The sequence below is a fragment of the Phyllostomus discolor genome, chromosome 10, assembly GCF_004126475.2.
Source record: "Phyllostomus discolor isolate MPI-MPIP mPhyDis1 chromosome 10, mPhyDis1.pri.v3, whole genome shotgun sequence".
Taxonomy (NCBI): domain Eukaryota; kingdom Metazoa; phylum Chordata; class Mammalia; order Chiroptera; family Phyllostomidae; genus Phyllostomus; species Phyllostomus discolor.
In genome coordinates this window covers 47,679,431-47,701,467 of record NC_040912.2, presented here as the reverse complement: position 1 = coordinate 47,701,467, position 22,037 = coordinate 47,679,431, and the positions used below count along the sequence as shown (strand labels likewise).

Below are 22,037 nucleotides of genomic sequence, written 5' to 3'. Positions count from 1 at the left end.
CTCCCGGCATTCCATTGAAGAGATGAGCCAATGGTTTGCTTAACCAGGGCCTACATGCTTGGTATTTAGGTTTGTTTAGGGACACAGTATCTACCTTTTGCTGTATTTTTTTTAAATCAACATAAGATACCTACCCCAACACACACACACACACACACACACACACACCTTGACACACTTCAAAATTCCCCCCAAAGTTTCAAGTCTGTTAATTTATCTCTTCGCAGTCAGGTGGAAGGACGCCTGGCAGTTGAGGTGCAGACGCGGAGGAGCTGTAAATAACTAGGCAAAGGGCAGCTCAGAGCAGAGAACCAAATATTGCATTGTTGCGAACTGCCCGAAGTGGGGTCAGTTACTTTAGGAATAACTTCCTCACACTCCGGAGCCCAGATCATTCACAAAGGAAGATCGCTGCCAGGAGCTTCTGTCACTTAATCACCCTTCCAGCCCGAGGCCAAGTCCTCAGAATACTCCTTTCAAAAAAAGAGATACTCTTGTACACATGTGGGTATTATACATGGGAGCCACCAATAACACCTAAGTATTATGAACTCTGCCACAGAGTAAAGCTCCTTGGGAACCCAGCCAATAGCTCTGAGCACTTGAAGGGCACCCAACCCCACTCAGCCCCAATGGGGCACCCTTCAGGCTTTCATTGAGAAAAGCTTACACTTAGCTTTTACCTAATACTAGCAAGCTTGACGGTCTGATTTCCAAGTTCAGCACATTAGCACTCTGAGAAGGACTGTGGAGGCAACCCTGAGCGTAAAAAGAAGCAGCGTCAGGCTGCAGAAAATAAAAGGCAGAAAGTGGGGAAGCTAAGACCCCTTGGTGCAGGGACAAATAGCTCTGCCTACTCTCTCATTGTTTGCAAGGGGTGGGCATCGCCCACAATGGTGGGGCCACCTTGATGTGCAAGAGAAACATTGATCATTGCCTCTTGCACACCGCCAACCAGGGACCTGGCCCACAACCCAGGCATGTACCCTAACCAGGAATCAAACCAGCCACCTTTCAGTTTGCTGGATGATGCCAAACCCACTAAGCTACACCAGTCAGGGCCTGACCAACATTTTAAACAGTGGAATAGAAGGGATGAGAAAATATCAGAGTGTTTTTTACTTAATTAAAGATAAATATTATCCTTTGGAAGTTTTGTCTCATATCCACATGTGCATACTAGGCTGCAGTGCAAAATTTGTTTCTTAAAGTGGATCAGGATAAAAAAGTTTGAAAGCTGCAGTTGTAGGCCCTGAAGTCATCACCGTTTTACAGCAAAGTATTGAAATAAATGTCCATGGCAATGACCTTGAGTTACCCAAAAATGATCAAATAACGTTCAAAGTATGTAAATTAAGAGGACAAAGTACAGTGGGATGCAGATCTTTTGGAAAGATTCCTGCTACAAAGTGCCTACGATTTTTTGAAGATTTAGTATTTAAATTTTTAAATAGAAAGCCTTTTTACCTTCTCCCTACCTTGAATCACAAACATAGCTTTTAAAAATGCCAAATTTGACCCCAGGTTGGTAAGAGGGAGGACACCTGAAAAATATAAAATAAAATATTTAAAATAATTTTTAAAAATTAATTAAAACACCAAACTTGATACATATCTAACATAAAGATATTCACCTTTGAGATATACATAGTAAGATACACATATGTCTTTGTGGTACACATTAATAAGAACTTCATTCATTCAAAACCCTAATTAAAAATGCATAGCAGAGAGGGGGGTTGAATGTGGGAGATGGGAGGGGGGCAGGCCAGGGGAGAGTAATGGGGGGGAAATGGGGACAACTGTAATTGAACAACAATAAAAAATGGGTAACTTTCAAAAGTAAAAATTAGAAAAGATAAAAATGCAGAGCAGGGCTTCTCCGCCCAAGCTAAGCACTGGCCTACAATGATAAAGGAGACTCAGAACCGGCCCTCCAGGAACTTACTGTCCAGTGCTCCAGATTTTAGTCAGCCCACATTTATTGCCCTTCACTTAAACTCATTTTGAAAATTATGGTCCAGTACTAAGGTTGATTGAAATTAGCACTCTCCTGAAAAATCTAGGGTATATGGCCCCCATATGTGCAAAGCTGGCCTTGTGGCTTTGATCATGAGCCCACATCATAGAGCATTAAGCCAAAGCCAGTCCCAGGTCAGATCGGGCAGGTTGGCTCAGTCCCTGTGAGCCCCGGTAACAGAACAAAATTAAGAGCATGGAGCTGAGCCTATGTTCTGACCTGGAAGTACACATGGCAACTTCAGGGGAAAAGTCCAGTCTGCAGCCAGTGCTGCCACAGCTGCTGACAGCTCAGGCCTGCATCCTTTTCTGATTCCATCCTTTTCTGGCTCTAACCTTTTTTAAAGCAACTTTCCACATACTGAGGCCATGTTTTAAGACCTCACTGGTCCCTGACCAGCTTCCTCCTCTGTATGTGCACTCTGATGTGGCTCCCTGCACTGGGGCGGGCCCAGGGAGAGGGGGCATGTCTCAATGCCCAAAGCTTGGGCACAGGGCTCCAACTGTGTCTACATCGATGCTGTCATCCTCAAGGCCTGGATGTACTGTGTTCACCAGCCTTCCCCAAACCACCATATCTGTTAGCAAAACGTCTGATCTATGGTAGCACTACCTTTGTTAAGCACACCAGTGCTAACAATAGCAAATTTATGCTAATATTCCATATCCCTTATCCACCCACTTTGGCTAACTTCATGTTACAAGTTTGGTGGCCATGCCTCATGGATTTTCAGACGTTCTGATTTTAAATAGTCTACCTGTTTTTCCCTAAATATGCCGGCACTTGTCAAACCATGTGCCCTACTTTTTGGTTTAAAAAAAAATGGGGTCTCTATACTCAGAGAAGTCACAAGGTACATGGAAACACTATATTCTACTCACTTTGTAAATTATGAGCAAACAAGTTTTCCTGTTGAGACTGTTCTGATGTGCTCAGTCCCCCTATTCTTTTCAAGAAGCATGGATGCAAATGTGTTACGGTTACCAAACAACCTCAAATAAATCAATGCGAGGTACTCCCTGTGCATCTCATCTACCCACAGAGCTTCTTCAGTTAACAAGAAACATGGATTTCATTAGTCTTTACCACTTAGCCTGCTTTAGTGACATTCAACATTAAGGCCACTTTGACATCTACTTTCTTTTACCTTTGGTTTTATGTTTTGTGTTTTCAGGGAGAAAGAAGGGAAAAAGTAAATTCATAAGAAAATGGCAGAATATTCTAGAATTTTCTAATTATCACCTCCTGACCATCTCCCCTCTTTCATTCCATGTTTAGCACCTCTGGTCATGGCCCTGATCCCTTGGACTCCAGACAGATGTCTCCATTCACTCTTACAAATACCTCAGCTTCTGTAGTAACTCACTAGCATGTTTCCTCAGAGGAAATGCCCCAAACTTACAATGAACCTGCCCATGTGTATCACATGACAGTAATAGCACCCCCTATCAAGCTGTGAGTGTGCCCACTTGCCACGGACAAGGCACATGACAGTGGTACCCTTCCTTTGGTCCAATATTTTTAGTAGTCTCTGTTACCAAAACACTCAACAAAAGGCACACTTTGAAATATCATGCTGAAGAGGAGTTCCACCAGATCATGTGCTAAGCCAGATCCCTTCCACATGTGAGACAGCACACCTTGGAAATGCAGGTTACCTACTTTACAGCTTGGCGGGCCTGCAGAGCCACTCTGCTGCGGCTTCTTCTTAGACCAGGATTAGGTGAGGAGCCTGGGGTCAGCACGGCAGGTGAACAGTCAAATCAAAGAACAGGATGCAATCTGGGCGGAGTTGGTTGCTTTCCATCTCCATTGAAATCAGAGCTCTGGTGTGCAGATGTCCCAAGCTGGCCAGTACAGAGAGGAACCCTTTGGCATGAGGGGATTGTAATCTGTGAACTACTACAGAAAAACCATAAGGCCAGGGAATTTTGAGGACACCAAGCCCTTTATAGTTCTGTCATTGTGTGTCCTAGAAACAAGGTAGAAGTAAGCAAGAAGGACTGGGTTAGGAGTTGGGAGACCCAGTGCTGTTGATTTGCAATGTGGCCTTGGCTGCGAGATTTTGTGACCTCTCCAAAATCTCAATTTACCAGTCTGTGAAAATGGGACTAATAAAGCCCACCATTTTTTTAAAAAAAAGTCTTCACCCCTGGATAAGTTTCATTGATTTTAGAGAGAGGAAGGGGTTGGGGGAGAGAGAGAGAGAAACACCGATAGGTTGTTTCCTGTATGCGCCCTGACTGGGGATTAAACCCGCAACCTAGGTATGTGCCATATTGGGAGTCGAACTCACAACCTTTTGGTGTACAGGAAGATGTTCCAACCAAATGAGCCACCAGGCCAGGGTAAGCCCACCACTTTCAAAGTGCTTTACAAATAATAAAGCCCCACACCAGCACAAGTCATCATTTGTGGGGCTAAAACCAAGGCCTCTCTGAGCCTGTTTTACTCCTTTTAAATGGAGATAATAATACCAGCCCTCCCCATCTCTCAGGATGCTTCTGAGGATCAAATAATGGAACATGAAACAGACTTGGAACCCACAGAGTTCTAAGTGAGCAGCAGGGCTCACACAAGTTCAGGGGTTGCTTTAAGAAGTCAGTTGCCAGTCCTGGGGCCAGGGCTGGTTTAAGAGTCACTTTGCCAGACCTGGACCTTCTCTCCAGGTGTCCCTTCCCCCTTCTCCTCTCCCTCACCTCAGCATTCCTCCTTGCTCCTTCCTCTGTCTTGGATGCTCTGAACTGCCTTGGCTCTTATCTCTATATCTGTCAGGCAACTTCTGTGTCTCACTTCTGGGGCTTCATTTCAGATTCCAGTGAAACCATTTCTCTATGTACTTTGTAGTAAAATTGGGTTTCTTTGGAAAGAAAGCGGCAGCCACCATGTGGGTCCATATCTACCACCATTGTACTGGTGACTCCCAGAACCAAAGGAACTACATTTACTTTTTCTTTTTAAAATTTATTTTTATTATATTTTTTCCATTACCATTTACCCCCCTTATACTTTCTTCTACCTCCACCCTCCTCCTCCCTCCCACACAATCACCAACACTGTTGTCCAAGTCCATGAGTTCTTTTTCCTTTTTACTAGATCCCACTACCCCGTAACTGCCCCCACCAGAGCTGTCAGCCTGCTCTCTATCTATGAGTCTGTCTCTATTTTGCTTGGTAGTTCAGTTTGTCCATTAGATTCCACTTATGAGTGAAATCATATGGTATTTGTCTTTCTCTGATTGGCTTATTTCACATAGCATAATGTTCTCCAGGTCCATCCATGCTGTTGCAAAGGGTAAAGTATTTTTTGTTGCTGAGTAGTATTCCACTATGTAAATGTACCACAGCTTTTTTATCTACCAATTCAATGACGGACACTGGCTGCTTCCAAATCTTGGCTATTGTAAATAAAGCTGCAATGAACAAAAGGATGCTTATATCTTTCTAATTAGTATATCAGTTTTCTTCAGATAAATCCTCAGAAGTGGAATCACTGGATCATAACACAGTTCCATTTTTAATTTTTGAGGTAACTCCTTAATGCTTTCCACAGTGGCTGCACCAATCTGCATTCCCACCAACAGTGCATGAGGGTTCTCCTTTTTCCACATTTTCACTAGCACTTTTTTGTTGATTTATTAATGATAACCATTCTGACCAGTGTGAGGTGATATCTCTTTGTGGTTTTAATTTGCATTTCTCTGATGATTAGTCATGTTGAGTATCTTTTCATATGCCTTTGGACATCCACATTTACTTTCCAGAATAAACGAGAATCTGGCCCAAGGTTACAATGGCTTTTACAAACAGCCTGTTTCAACTTATTACTTTTTCCTAGACTTCTAGAGTGGGAAAGGGACAACATTTTATTCTTCAAATCAGAACTAGATGATGGATAGATGGATGGATGAATGGATGGAGAGAGAGAGAGATGTGGGGGTAGTCTTGAGCCCACTCAGCAATTTAAAATTTCTCATTCTTACATCCACTACCCAGTTCTCCTCAGATAACTCTAAAATTTTATCTAGTTAATTGTCTTGGGCCTAAAATGAGATCTTGCTAGATGTATTCTAAGAAAATAATGGAAAACCTTGCTAAATAAGTAACTTAAGCATTCCTTTTTATTTTATTTTGACAGATTAAAATACTTTATTCACTGACACCTAGAGAGAACAGACTCCAGTCCTGATGAAAAGAAAGGTTGACTCCCCCCCACCCCAACCTTAAAGGGGAAAGGGAAACCTTTCTCAGAACCAGGTCAGAAAAGCCCAGGGATGCCCTACCCTCTGTTTGCTTCCTACATGGCTCAGTGGCCTCACTGCAGGGAGCATGGAACTTGGAAGTCCCTTTCCTGTGTCTTGAAAACTTCACTCACCACGCCCCTTTTTTCTCCTATGGGATTTACCAAGTAACAAATTCCAGTGCTTCTCAGGCATTCCAGCTGTGTAACAGGGCTTTGGCGTTTTCGAATCTCTTAAGTCAATCCGTAAGTAAAGGATGCTTCAAGGAGGCACCCCGTCAGTTCCTTCTAATAACCGCAGTTTGTCATGTGACACCTCCCCCTCCCCCCCAATGATTCTCTTTGAAAACCCCCCACCCACCCCACCAATAAACCAGGTTGACGTCTGTCCTTTATCTGCCAACATCTACATTTCCTTCAAGGTGGTAATCTTTTGCTTTTGTTATTTAAGTTCTGTTTTATTCTTAATAGTTACCCAATTGCTTTGGGGCTTGCATAAACAGTTAAAAAAAACAAGGCGCACGAGGCAGCCGTTTCGCTTTCTGCGCTTGTTGTTCTTGGCACTGGGTCAGTTCTATGAACTTCTGGTGTCCAACTGGTAGGACCTGAAACTCTGTGTTTAACAAGTGCCTGTAGTCAAAACAGTTGGCGTGTGCGAGCTGAGATAGCTGGTACTGACTGCAGCTGGGCGGCCGTCGGTCCAGGACCGTGCCGAATACGAATCGCGGTGCTCCAAGCCGGGTTTGGGCTTTTGTTGTTGTTTAGTTATGGGGCTTGCTTTCTTCTTCTTTTTTTTTTTCTTTTTTTGTGGCGGCACCCGTGCTAATGTGGATCGCTTCAGGTTCCAAAAGTACAACATGTTTACAGTCGTCGTAGAATCAGATTAAGTTGGCAGCCTGAGTGTGTCTGTAAGTGGTTTTAGTTTACATTTCTTCTTCTAGCAGGATGTTTTGCATAATTTTGCTGATCTTGGGTTATTTATAGACTTTTTTGAGAAAACGGGGATGCATGAGAGTTTTCTATTCTAACTGCGGAAAGTGAAATCCGTTTCTGCAGTTAGAGAAACGGCAGGGCATGTGTAACAGAAGGATAGTTTATCTCCTGAAAATTAATTTCTCCGCGAGGTCATTTGATTACATTCCGGAGCATACTCTCCGGCCGCCAATAGCATACCCTGATCGCTGTCCTAGGACGTGTTGTTTTCCTTCGGTCGGTCACAAACGGAGTAAAATGAAAGTAATGATGCCATTTCCTCTGGGGCGCTCTGGGAGGGTGGATGCAGTGATCGAGTATTGTTACAGACGCCCGAAGTGGGTTTGCGATGGTGGTTTCGACCGACCCGCAGGAGCAGTGTTAGCTGGCGCCCCCAGCCTGCCCAGAAGCCGGTTGGCTGGACGCAGAGAGCCTGGGGGAGGGGCAGAGGAAGGATGGCCGCAGGAAGTTGGTGGGTTTTCAAGTCTGTCCTCACCTCTAAATAATAGTGTGATACTCAGGTGTTTGTAGTATTTAAACAAATAATCAGCTGTAAAACGGTATATCAGCTAATGAATTCTCTTTAATTTCCTAGGCTGTCCTAGCATCTTTAGGGCATGGTGAGTGAATGAGAACTAAAGCCGGGTACATTTGAAATCAGTAAGCCAGAGGTAGGGCTTTATGAAAGGGTTTCCCATAATATTTACTAGAACAGTTGGCTAAAAATTGCTCTGCTTTGCCCACTGAATGGCTGTGCAATTAAATCAGCTCTTGACAGCTACCTTGAGCACCTCCTATCTCTGTGTCGGCAGCTCCTGGAATTTGCATGGGTAAGTAGCACGTTCATCAGCGGAATGAATGTGGAGTCCCAGTCTAATAGTCCAGGAGAACGTCGTTAATGAGACACTTCATTGTGCCTAGGGCTAAATATCTTAAACCAAACAAATGGGGGAAGAAAACGATAAGCATAGTTTGGACCACATGAAAGGCCCTCTAAGTCAGGGATCTGCCCTGATCCTGGTCTTGGGCCCCTCAGGGACAGTTCCAAACCTCCCCTCACACCCACAGAGGAAAATGGAGTGTTGAAGCGGAAATTTCCAAGGTAGTAAATGTGACCATTAGGCTGAGGCTTGACGGAGTTATAACTGCTGAGTGCCACCGCCAAAGAGCAGATTTCTTTTTCTCTGTGTTTTTCTCATCTGTGAAACTTGGAGGGGTTGAGGAGTGTTATTGGGGGGGAGGGGGAGTTTGTTTTTCCGGTATCCTCTAACCTTGCTTGCAGAAAATGGTCAGGCTGCCTTACTTTCAAGAGCATGCACTGTGCTTTCTCGTGCTAGCCCCACTGAACTGGTGAAGGACAAGGCTAGCCCTTTGGTCCCAGTAGAGAAGGCTGGAGGTGTGGCTTGACTGGCATGGTGAAGCTGGGTAGTTCGAGCTCAGGATCAACTTTATCCATCAGATCTTCAGCTCCTTATTGCCCCATCCAAACTGGGTGAACTGGCTGCCTTGCCAACCTTTGATACTCTTTGTTGTAACAATGCAAATCTGCCCCATGGATGGGGCGCCTGTTACACTTACTTTCCACCAGTGGATAAGATTGGGGTATAATTTGAGACTTGCCTTTTGAAGGCCTCACATTTGAGATGTGTGTCAGTCTGTGTGCATCTCAGCTAGCAGTGATTATGGGGGTTCACACCCTACCGTGTAAATAACCTCAGAGTGAATAGACGTGAAGGGACCCTTCAGGCCTTTACATGGGAGTTGGACAAGGACAGCAATGAATACTGAAATGTTTCCCAGTCATCCTGCCCTTTTTCTTTTGCATTTGAATTGGCTGGACCAGCCTACCCTACTCTCCTTGGGAAAGTAAAAGCACAGCCATTTGCCAGCCTGTTAGTTCTGTCTCCTGCAGCATGTTGCCCCTCCGAGCCCCTCCTTACATCAGCCAGACAACACCTTTCAGACACCTCCTTCCTTGCTTTGATTGTTCTCCCGCCCCTGTTACTACCACATATGCACACACCACCACCCCCAGCCAGGGAAGAGCTCAATGACATATCTGTTGTTGGATTGATCTCTGAGTCCCATCTGGAGCTCTTAGCAGCAGTAAGCATTTGTGGGTTCCTCTCCTCTCCTGGCCCCTAGGGGAAGTGGTTCTGTCTGCCCTGCACTCAGTGGGAAGCCCAGGGCCAGGGAGCCTGAGCAAGGACCAAAGCTCCCAGATAGAACCTGAAGGGTAGGTGGATCCCTAGTGAAAAGCAGCACTGGGCCAGATGGTCTGATTGAATTTGACAAACCTGTAATGTGCTGGCGGTTACCTCATTCTGCCATTAGCCAACTCACCCCCAGGACCTTATCTTTTTCTGGAAAGATAGTATTGACAGATTCATCACAACCCACGAAGGTGAGAGGCTACACAAGAAAGTGAGCTGATAAAGTTGGTTTCTCCCAGGCTGTGACTTGAAGTCATACTGTTTCAGACTAGCTGCTAGGTACCTGTAGATGACCTCCACCTCATGCCTCTAAGGGGGCAGGATTTGCCATATGTCAAGGATCAGGAGACCTTTCCCACCTTGACCTTGCTACAGTTTACCATCAACATGGCATACCCCAAACCAAGGAGGAAGATACATTCGATCTACTGTATGGCAGAGGTTAGGAGTCCCTTGTCCTCTGCCCTCCCTATTATACTTTTTCTCCCTTATCCAATGAACATGAACAGTTTTTAGGTAAACCAATTATATTAATTTGCCTGGGCTTTCATAATAAAATACCACAGACTAGGGGGCTTAAACAACTGAAATTAATTTTCTTACAGTTCTAGAAGCTGGAAGTGCAACATCAAGATACCAGCAGGGCTGGTTCTTCTGAAGCCTCTCACCTTAGTTGTTGATGTCTGCCTTCTTGCTGCCTCTTCATATGGTTGTCCCTCTGTGCACACACTCCTAGTGTCTCCTGCTCTTCTTATATAAGCACCAGTCATATTGGATTAAAGCCCCACTCCAGCTGGCCTCATTTTTGGTGTAATCACCTCTTTAAAGACCTTATTTCCAAATACTGTTATATTCTCAGGTCCTGAGGAATGGGACTTCACCATATGAATTTGGATGGGGGAATAGAATGCAGTACATAACATTGATCAGCTAAGCCTGGTCCTGCTTCAACTCTGCTAGACCAGCATCAGAACACTGCAGTAATCTCCATGGTGTAGAGAGATTCTGCTGTGACTTGTTCCTGCACGTGTGTGTGTGTGTGTGTGTGTGTGTGTGTGTGGAACCAGGCACTGTCTCTTTGTGTGGGTATATCATCGAGGAAATGCAGTAAGAGAAAGACAAGAATACGTTCAAAGCTCACAAGAAGTCACCAGTGGCTGTGAAAGTCTGAGTTAGCTTTCAGGTGTCCCGTGATGTTAGGTGACTTCAGCAGCCAACCTATCTGCAGGTGACTATTGTAGGGGTAGGGTGAATAAGAGTAGCTTGTGGACCAGTGGGCTCCAAAAACACCTGACAGAAATTGGTACCTTCCCTCTGGGCCTCTTCCTCCAGTGGCTTTCTGAGCAAACTCCCTGATCTGTTCATAGATTCACTGGCATGATCCTCTCAGTGTATTCCCAACAGTTATCTGTAGATACATATTTAAAATCTGCCCTCTACATCACTGTCCCTGGAAGTGAGAAGACAACTTTGTGTGGACTAGAAGAGGAGAATTTAGCCAGCCATTGCCTTGCATTTTAACTGCTGCTTTTTTTCCAGAAGGATATGTAAGCCATACCAGTTCTCTCTCCCTCTTGCCTTACTGTGGGACACCCTGACCCTGAGATGCTAGGGGCCTGCAGGTTGACCTCTGACAGCCCTTTGCAACACTTCCTCCTCAGTCTTGTTGCAGTGAGGACCATTTCTCCCCTGAGGCAAACACCCTCAGCTGAGACAAGAACAGGGTTTCTGGGGGCCTGCCCTGAGAACATCCAAACCAAAAGCCTAGTGTTCTTAGAAACTGCCATTCAAGACAGAAACCCAAGGATTAGTTGGGGTCAAGCCACAGGGGGAACTAAAAGCAACCCTCTCAGCCCTTCATTACCTGCCAGCTCTCTGCTGCAGATTACTCAAGTCCTAGTCTTAACAAGGTAATGATGGAGAGACAATGTGTTCCTGCAGAATAGTGAAGACTTCATTACCCTTTGTAAGCCAGCCTGGGTTTTGGTCTGAGATGAGAGAGAAGGTGCTTGCTGCTGGGAGAGGAGATCAGAAACCTGTTCCGTTGCAACAGCACAGCTGCTCTGTGCTGAAAGACTGCCTCCCGGCAGCCTGCGTGCATCTATAGGTTCTCCCTTGGCTTAACAGGCATGTTTCTTACCAATGGAAATGGATTCGTAACAGTAATAATCATAATACTCTTGTGTTCACTCAACCCGACTCAACTTTTAAACCTCTTTTACGTGCCAACTTCATTGACTCCTCCCTAAAACCCTAGAAGGGCAGGTAGTATCAACCTGAGAGCATGGAACTTCTGGAAGGACTTCCAGGATTCAAACTCCAGCTCTTGGATGCCAGTGTGCCTTCTATTGACTTCAGCTGCCTAATGCCTGTATTTGGATGCCAAGAAGAAGGGTAGTTTGGGAATTGGAAAACCAGATATTTTTCTGTTATCATATTTGCTGTTGATTATAAAGGCAACATGTGACTGCCTGCTGTGCACAGTGCCAGGCTCTGAGATCTTGACTCTTGGTCTTTCCAACCACTGGTCAGAAGGGCTATTGTGAGCCTCCTTTGCCTGTTGTCCATGAGATCCTTACAGGGAAAATGAAGAAATGTGGGCCAAGGGACACTCTTTCCTGGAATGGTAGGTGGCTTAGCAGAGTCACATCTCAAGCGTGCTATTCACCAGTCACTGTCATGCTGGGAGATGTATCAAGTTGCACACTTGGCCCTTTCCTCTTCCACATTATAAATGAGGATTTTTAAGAAGAATGGAATTAGTGGTAGGCTTCTCAAGTTTTCAGGTGGTAGATTTGGGAGGGAAAACAGCTATGTTAATGGGTCAGGATTCAAAAAGATCTCAACAGGCTGGACTCAATCCAATAAATGACATTTTTAAAAGATACCTGTGGATAAGTGGCCTGATAGCAAAGTGTATGAAATAAGAATTAGGGGTGATGCAGAAATAAAATGTCTAGATTGGCTCTTCAGGTGCATTAATAGGAAAATAATATCCAAAACTGCAAGGAGCTGCTCGGACCCCATCTGTAATGTTCTTCCTTCTCAGTTCCACAGCTCAGGAAGGACAGCAGGAGCTAAAGAGAACCCAGAGCCCAGGAGGAACCGTGAAAATGATATTTTGTGAGGAATGGTTGAAAAGACACCTGGGATTAGTAGCCTGGAGAAAGATTTGAGGGAACAAATAGTTGGCAAAGTGTCCCATGGAAGGGGCACTGGACAGGTTCAAGGTGACACCCATAAGGCAGAAATCAGACTAGTGTGCAGTCATTACAGAGCAGCTTCACATAGGGAAGAACTGCCCCGTGGTGTGCACTTGGAAAGCACTGTCCACTCAAGAGCCTGCAGTGGAGAGTCCAGGCTGGGCAGCTGCTGCCTGGAGTGCTGAGACAAGTGACTACAGGCCCAGAAGAAGGCCGACGGGGCTTAGCAGAGAGCAGAGAATGACAACCTATGGCATTTCTTTCCTATCTGGAGTTTGTTATTCTGTCCCATTTTAGGGTCTAAAACCTGGGTCCCTTTGATGGAAATGCTGATTCTGTCGTCAGAAGGCGATTGATCCCCTTGGTGAAAATGACAGCTGTATCAGGGATGAGGGGGCTGCCCAAGCAGAGCTGTGCCTCAGTGTCCTATTTGTAAATAGTGCACCCTGCTGTGCGCACAAGCATGCGGGGGGGGTGTGTGTGCGTGTGTGTGTGTTACCAACCTTTTTCATAAACCTGAATTGGCCATGTTAAGAACTGCTCTCTAGGAGTGCCAGTCTGTTCTGTCCTGCTGGCCGCCTTAATTGCCTTAACAATTACCTCCTTTACATGATTCCAAGAAGAGCTTTGAAGGTAACTCCCAGTTATCCTATAACTGATTGTTCTGTTTGTGAATTGTCCTGGCCCTTATATTCTGCGGGGCTCTTTTTATTGAGGTGAAATTCATGTAACATAACCATTATAAAGCAGACATTCGAGTGGTGTTGAGTACATGCACAGTGTTGTATGACCGCTACTCCTATCTAGTTCCAGATGCTTCATCACTCTGAAACAAAACTTCCTACCCACTAGGCAGTTATTTCCCCTTTTGTCTCCCCCCAGTCCCTGGCAAACACCATCTCTACAGATTTCCTATTCCGAACAATCAAATGAATAATTCATACAACATGTGACCATTTTTTCTGGCTTCTTTCATTTGCATCGTTCAGTTGCAGCATATATCAATACTTCACTCCTTTTTATAGCTGAATAATATTCCATTGTGTGTATATATAACAATGTGTTTATCCATTCATCCATTGATGGGTATTTGGGTTGTTTCTACCTTTCAGCTATTGCAAATGGTGCTTTTAGGAACCTTCATATACAAGGATTTGTTTGAGTACCTGTCTTTAGTTCTTTTGGGTCTATACGTACTAGTGGAATTGTTGGATCATATGGTAATTCTATGTTTACTATTCTGAGGAACCACCAAACTGTTTTTCATAGAGGTGGTACCATCTTAACATTTCCACCAACAGTACCCAAGGGTTTCAATTTCCATTTCACTTTGTTTTGTTTGTTTTGCTATATACCCATCCTAGTAAGTATAAAGTGGTATCTTATTGTGATCTTGATTTCCATTTCCCCAATGACTAACAATGTTGATCATCTTTTCATATTCTTGTTGGTTGTATGTATATCTTCTTTAGAGAAATATCTGTTGAAGTCCTTTGCCCATTTTTTGATTGGTTTGAGCCTGCCTGTTTTTGCTAGAGCAGTGTAAATATTGCATTTAAAAAAATCTTAAGCCACCTGTTTGCTGAGAACTTAGGCCACCTACTTATTAACCTGACACCTCTGATGAGGAGAGAGGACAGGGTGAAAGAGGCTGGCAAAGTGCCCCAGAAGGATCCAAGGGCTCTGGGGGAGCAGGCCCACTGTCACTGTTCATATCTCCGTCCTTCAGGTCATCCTGCAGCTCTCAGCAAACAGATTCTAGGAAAGCCATTCACATTTGTCTCTAGAAAGACTCAGGCTCCTGGGCCACAGGGTCTGCCCTTTCACCTGTGTTTCTTTTAGGTATTGCAACACCCAGCAGGCCTCCTTTTGACTCTGAGTGGGGAAAGTGTGCCCATGAGCCCTGACCTGCTGGCCTAAGGTCTGGAGGATAAGGCTCACAGCCTTACCCTTGGAGCAGGTTCTCTCTGGCCAAAGCTGCAAAAGCTGCAAAGGACCAAGAAAGGAGGGCTGGAGCTCCTTCAGTGGGGCTGGGTCAGACGGGTGGTCAGACCACACCCCCTTGATCCCTCTGGCTCCATTGCAAAGAAATGGAATTGTAGAAACCAGTTCTGCTTTGCCAAGCAGCACAGCCCCCTCAGAAATCAAAAACTGACTAATTCTTCTTCATTCTGGGAAGAAACTCTCTACAAGAGTGGGGGTTGGGGGGAGCCAAGAACCCAGAGGGCCCACTGTCCTGTTCCCCTGAGTAGATTTTCCACGAGACACCCTCCCTCTGGCTTTGGTTACGTTGCCCAGCTGCTGACAGGATGGATGGTCCCAACCTGAGACAGTCTCACAAAGACGAGTAGGCACTGCCTAGCTATGTGGTGCAGTTTGAAATGATGCCACTTCCCTGCAGTGTGAAATGCTCCAGAAGAGCCATACTTCTGGGTCTTTGAAACTTTTGTCTCTTCACGGTTTGTTTTTATTTTTTCCTTATTAAAAGGTGTGTACTCCTTAGCCAGGGTTAACTAAAGATTTATCAGGTAATGGATTTTACAAATAAGAGTTGGATGAAACATAGGAAATATTCTAGTAGAAAATAAAGTTGCCCCAAACACACTTTCCCACTGAGATTTTTTTTTGAGGTGAAAGTTACATAACAAAATTAATCATTTTATTTTATTTTTTAAAAGATTTTATTTATTTATTTTTAGAGAGGGAAGGGAGGGAGAAAGAGAGAGAAACATCAATGTGCGGTTACTGGGGGCCATGGCCTGCAACCCAGGCATGTACCCTGACTAGGAATCGAACCTGCAGTGCTTTGGTTTGAAGCCCGAGCTCAATCCACTGAGCTACTCCAGCCAGGGCAAATCATTTTAAAGCATGCAGTTCAGCAGCACTAAGTCCATTCACAGTGTTGTGCAGCCGTCACCTCTATGTACTTTGAAGATGTTTTCATCACCTCCAAAAGAGACCAATTAAGCAGTGACTCCCCACTCCCTTCTCCCCCCAGCCCCTGGCAATCACTAACCCAGCTTCTGTCTCTGTGGCTGTACTATTCTGGATATTTCATACCAGTGGAATTGTACAACTGTGACCTTTTGTGCACCGTTGTTGTTGCATTTTGAACACCCCCACCGCAATCTATTGAGGGCATAAACTTTTGAAATATACAGAATAAATGAAAACTCCCTGCTTGAATTAACAGTTGAAATGCCCCACAAAAGTATTTTTCCATCTTTATAATGATGTCTCTACTCTGTCCAAAGCAGAGTGGTAGGTATTGCAGTGAACTCTGCCCATCAGGATGGACAGGCCCCAAGTGGCAGCGGGGGCTGGAGGGGGAGGCCTGAGGCTCCTGCAGGCTGCCCTGGACCAGGTGGAGGGGACAGCAGCTTGCACGTGGCCATTGCTCTGTGGGGCTGCAGGAAGGCCCGGCCCTTCCCCAACAGGGACTGCTCAAATCAGCCTCAGAGGAGCCCGCTGACTCTGACCACACCTTGTGTGTGTGGTTCAGGAAAACCCAAGTTCATCTGCCAAATTCAGGATACAACCCTGACTGTTCCGGGCTTTTCTTTCTGCCTTTCCCTAATCGCATCTGGGCGTGCTCTCTTAAAGGGGAAGTGGTGCGTTCTGACTGGCCAGGGCCCTCCTCCAGGAGCCAGGAAACGGCTCCCACAAGTCACATTGCCCAGCGTGTCACAGGCTCAGCCTCCTTATCCTAACGGCAAGGCTGCCTCCCGGGATGTGTAAGTGTGAGCACAGGGCACGTTGGCCACACAGGATGGCGCGGGGCTGGGCCCAGGTCACAGAAGAGAGAGTCTGGCAGGCAGAGCATGCTGTCAGCCCACGATCCAGTTAGCGAGCCTGAGCTTTAGCAGAGACGGTGCTCCTGGGCTGTGAGCTGGTGCCAGAGCACAGAGAGCTGAGGCTTGGAGTGGGGAGAGGCGCTGCCTCAGAAAGAGGTCAGGAGTAGGAGGCTGGGTTGGGGACCAGTCTATTTTGGACAGGCTTTCTGGAGGCACAACTCTTGGGGCCTGGGAAGGAACGGAGTGGAAAATTTTATAACACACCTGTCGTAGCACCAGGAAGCCAGCTGTAGTAAACCTCACCACCTTGTCCCCCCTCCCACCCCCACTTCTCTGCCTTTATGTGCAGTTCCAAGGACATGCATTTATCTCTTTGGCAGTTATTTTTCCTTGTCATTTGTATGTGATATGCGTTAAGAAATGTTTCAGGTCTCTTTTAGTCAAACTTTAAAATTGCTTGAAACTAGTGGCCTATGTTTTCCTTTCTGTCCTGTTTGTGGATGGTCCTGTGTCCAGTGTGTACAGCACTGGGCCCTGAGTAAACCACTGGCAGACTGGCTGGCTCAGTGGGACGACTGGCCGTGTATCTGGCCTGGTTTCTAACTCGGGTTTAGTTTCCTGTGTGCTCACGGAGAAATTAAGGGGAAAGCTCGTGCACACACACACATGTATTCAGTGCTCACTCAATGTCACAAGTGAATGACTGGTAGGAAATCGGACCAATCCTATATTTTATACTCCTTTCTGCACCAGGTACTTGTTTGTATGGTAGTGATAGTTGGTCTTAAACCATGTAAAAAATCTTTGTTTTCATCAAAATAACTCAGACCTTTTGCTCCTAAAGAAGGAGCAGAGAGAAACTGGAGGAGGCTGGAGGGGGCGGGGAACGTGTGTCTCTGTTGGCATATACTGACAGGGCACAACCACACCCTGTTTCAGACAACTTCCTGTTTGCCACTGCCAACTGCCACTCCAAAGAGAACAGAAATGGTTCCGTTATTAGTGGCTGCTATGGGACCATGACAGCCTGTGGGGTGAGTGGTTGTGAGTGGCACTGTGAGCCTAGCAGTGAGGTGAGACTTTGCACTGTCTATTGTAGGAGATAATGGCCCTGCAGTCTTGAAATTGGAGGTCAGAACAGATAGAAATCAAGCAGTGGTGGCCTTTCCTTGCTCAGCTTGTGGTCCTTAAACAGTATGCTCCAGGATCTTGTAAGTGAAATAGTCTTAATTCAGGGGCAAGGAGAAGGCAGAGAACTGCCCACTTAGGAGAGCTACTACTTGTGTTCTGTTTTAATGTACATTTTCAAGTATTTGAGGAGCTTATGTGAAGTGCCTGCTATGAGTTGGCACTGTGGTAGCCACTGTCCACGTGTCATCAATCTTCACAATTCTCATTTCTTCAACAGTGGAGATAGTGCATGCCTATCAGGGCGAGACCCTGGGCTAAGAGCCAGGGATGAGAGACTGAACGAGACACCTGCCTGCGAGGAGCGTTCAGTGGCAGGATGCCTGGCCCAGTAAACCAGCGATCACAACATGTGATGTGTGCTAAGATGTGGCCCTCACTGTACTGCAGGGGCACCTTCCCACTTGTAACGCTAATGTAGGCATTATTGTTCCCATTTTTGTAAGTAAGGAAACTGGAGCTCATGGGGTTAAGTTATTTGCCCAAGTCACAGAGCTAATGAGTGACAGAACTGGGATTTGAGCCCAGATCTTTCTGATTCCAAATACTGCAGTGTTTGGTGCCTATTTCTCGTGACTCCCAAAGCTGGTGCAGGGCATGAGAATCACCCTGGGACCTTTTAAAAATACTGATTTGGGGGCCCTGGACCTACTGTCCCAAGGGTGAGGAGCCCTCTGCTGCACCAAGTGGCCTCTGAGGTAAAAATGTGGTCTGTGTTCTTTCTCTGCCTCATGAATAAGGATCCTCCCTCCCTTCCTTGAGGTATGGGCAGGACATGCCTGTGACAGGGACAGGGCTTTTTAATGTGCTTAGCCTAAGGCCCCTGGGTAAAGGCCATTGATATTGCTTATCTCAAGATAGTATTGGGAAGAGTATAGCTGTTCAGGCACTTTAGACATTGGGAAACCCTGTTCATGTATCTTCACCCCAAAGATCCCTGAGACTGTGCCTCCCTCTTCATGAAGCTTTGACTGCCTGGTGCACCTGTCCTTTTGGTGCCCCTAGAACCAGGATGATGTCAGCTGTGCCATCCTCAGGTAGAATCCAGCAGCTATTTCTAAAAATTGAAGCCATCACTTTTCACCTAAGTTGTAGTGGCTCTGTATTTAAACTCATGTGACTTGCGTCGTGTATATGTCAGGCAGTTGTGATGGGAGGTGACTCTGATGGGGAAGTTCATGCCAATGGAATTCCTTGTCAACCCCTCCGCTCTGTGTTGGTTCTGGACATGTGGGAACAGTTGGGGCAATAAAAAGCCCAATGTTAAGAGGATTGCAGAGTCCCACAGAGCAGGAGGGCTGTTCACTTGCCTCAGATCCTTCAGGCAACAGCTTGCCTCCTGAGGGGTAGCCTGCTCTCCACTGCTCAGGGTGACAAAGCGTGACCAGCCCAAGATCTGGGGAGTGTCTCCCGCTCCAAGGGAACCCTCTGCAATGACAGTGTCTCTTTTATCACCTCCATTTTATCTCAGTGCCTGGCACATGGTAAGTTCCAAGGAAATGAGCAAATGCATGAGATTTGACTTTAACATGTTTTTCTCTCCTTCCTACCTTTGTATTTGCACCTATTTTCTCCCCTTTGCTCTCTCTAGTTAAGCACATGATAATGATTTTTGTTGTTCATTTGTTTTTTCTTTCTTTCTTTCTTTCTTTCTTTCTTTCTTTCTTTGAGGGAGAGAGAGAAACATCAATTTTTGTTGTTCTGCTTATTTACACACCCATTGGCTGACTCTTGCATGTGTCCTGACTGGGGATTGAACCCACAGCTTTGGCAAATGGGGACATCACTCTAACCAACTGAGCTACCCAGCCAGGGCTGTTTGTTTTTAATCTTTTTCTTGTAAGGACTTAAAGAGCTTTAACGAAAGCTCTTCCTATATCCTTCCCTTTTTTTCCTATATCCTTCCCTTTTTTTCACCTAAATACATGATATATATAGTATAGGTGTATTAAATGTTTTATGTTTTTATAAAGTAATGATTAGTATTAACATATTTTTGTGGTAGTTTTAATCGTGTTTTTCTTTCTTGTGTGTTTGGGTTTGCATGTATTAGGGGAGCTTATGTGAAGTGCCTTCTGTGAGTTGGCACCGTGGTAGCCACCGTCCATGTGTCATCAGTCCTCACAACACTTCGACAGTGAAGACAGTGCATGCCTACGGGGCGAGACCCTGGGCTAAGAGCCAGGGATGTGAGACTGAACGAAACACCTGCCCTTGACTTTTCCTTAAATTTGAGATAACTCTCATACTTCTCATTTTCAGTTGCTTTATTATAGAGCATTTAAGTTAATTTTGGTGTTTTTTTACTATTGTAAATAGTGCTGCTTGAAGATACTTCTGAAATTTTTTGGAGGAGGGGGATATTTCCTGGGGGTCTATTTTCCAGACTAAAATTACCAGATTACCAAATCAAGGCTATAAGTATGTTTTAGTTCCAGTGGCTGTTGCCAGATTGCTCTCCAGAGAAATGCCATCCCTTAAAAGTACCCACAGTGGTGTGTACATGTTCTGTTTCCCCACAAATCTGTATTTGCTGTTCTTGTTTATTTGTTTGCTTGTTTGTTTGTTTTTTTGTTTTGGTTTTGGGGTTTGTTGGTTTTTAGGGGTTTTTTTTTCAGCTAAGTTAGGTGTCTAGTGAGGACATCCTTAGGGGCTGTGGCAATATTTTGGGGGTCCTGAAAAGTCCCTGGGACTCCCCAAATCCTATCTAGTGGTGGTTGGTGCCACACATTTGCACCTGAGCATAAATAACCAGTAGAAGAGTAGGCATGAGGTGGAATGCTTCTGCCAGGAGGGGAGAGATAAGAAGAATCCCGTGTTTCTAACTTCAGAGTTATGTTCTGGACCAGCCCTGAAAATGGGGAACACTTTGTGAGGAATCATTTTAGAGGTTTGTTGCTGAAGTGCAGAGGAAAGAGAACATCCTCCCAGTAGTGTGGCATGGTAGACATGGTGCTGGCTCCAGGGCCAGGCAGGCCTGGGCTCTTCTCCCAATTGCTGAACTCTGCATGACCATGGTCTTGTTTCCCAATTTTGCTGAGCTTTAATTTCCCATCTGTAACAAGGAGGCTAACAGTACACACTTGTGGGGTTGTTGGGTAGATGACATGAGCTGGTAAGTATAAAAGTAGCTTGCACAGTGCCTGACACATAGAAGGCACTCAAATGCTGCTTCTCTTCCTGACCTAATGAATGGGCTCAGGGTGACCAGATAACCAAGCCTAGGAGATTTAAGATCTGAGCATGTGAGCCGCCGGCCCACACCGGCATTTGTCAGTTTGTCAGAGTGCCCCACGCAGTGCGTGTTGCCTGGCAGTGGTGGGAGGTGAAGGAGGAAAAGAAGACCTGGTATAAGCTGATTGGTGACAGGCACCCGTGGTGTAAGGAGCACCTGCCCAGCCACCCAGACCCTGGTATCTTAAAGAGGCACTACAGCCAGAGCAGGGAATGAGTGTGCCAGAGAGGCTCACAAGCATTCCTGGCACATGAACAGCTTGGCATGCTCTGCTTGCTACTCACAGCCTGCCTCAGTTATTTGACTTCCCTGTGTCTTCATTTCCTTTCCTGCTGAAGAAGGTTGATTCAGTATCCCTCCTCTGACAACCATGGCACTGTATTTAGTGTCTGAGTACAGTTGTGGCAAATGAGACCACAATCTCAGATTTTAGCCCCTGCTTCTCCACTTAATAACATTGTGGCTTCGGGCCAGTTTCTCAAATGCAGTTGGCCTCAGTTTCCATAGCTGTAAACTGGGGAAACACCTCCCTCACCAAGTGATTCCTACATGGTTCCCCTTGCTAAGGTCTATGCTCTGCTCCTCACCCTTCAGCTCCAGTTTTTTGGAAGAAGGTCCTTGGAATTCCGAGCTATCCTTTATGGAAAGCATCCTGACCCCACCTACTAAAGCAGATACAATTGATTGATAAAATAGAACTTGACTAATGATTTGCCAAGTACCTGCCCTCAAGGGCAAAGGCTGAAGGAGACTCAGTGCTGTCAATGAGAACACCTGGTACTAGTGTGAGCTGAGGGAGCTTACCCACCATGGTGGGCCACAAGTGACCGTGGTGCTCCACACAGTCTGTTGGGAGGGTATTGGCCCCTTAAAAACCATATTGGAAAATTCCCAACAAGTTTTTTCTAAAACTGGAGCAGGGCACCACATTGGGTATTGGCATCCAGTTCAACCATTCACGAGGCATCTGTGCTGAGGTTTTAAATGCAGGACATTGATACTGTGAGTATGAAAATATCTCAGTGAATAAGCAGGGGGAAGGTGAGGGCTCTGAACTTTTACTAAAAGGGAATTGCTTGAGAACCTGGTGGATTTTATCTGTGGAAAATAAGGAGAGAGAATTGTGGAGACACCAGGGCTCTCCACATTTAACAGAGATTTTTAGAATGCTGA

General features: G+C 45.6%; 1 protein-coding gene across 12 annotated transcripts in view; it reads left to right on the top strand.

The window, feature by feature from the left end:
- Window positions 1-22,037, top strand: part of ATXN7L1 (ataxin 7 like 1) — a 229,369-nt gene that overhangs the window by 146,287 nt on the left and 61,045 nt on the right. The window contains exon 1 of one of the 12 annotated variants that reach the window (XM_036010758.1): window positions 6,596-6,681. The exons of 8 other annotated variants lie outside the window; for them this stretch is intronic. The gene's annotated coding sequence lies outside the window, so the exon portion shown is untranslated. Of the gene's footprint in view, window positions 1-6,595; window positions 6,682-6,878; window positions 7,168-15,633; window positions 16,382-16,402; window positions 17,476-22,037 lie in introns of those variants that run through there. 3 more of the 12 variants (XM_036010757.1, XM_036010760.1, XM_036010759.1) reach the window with 3 other exon arrangements.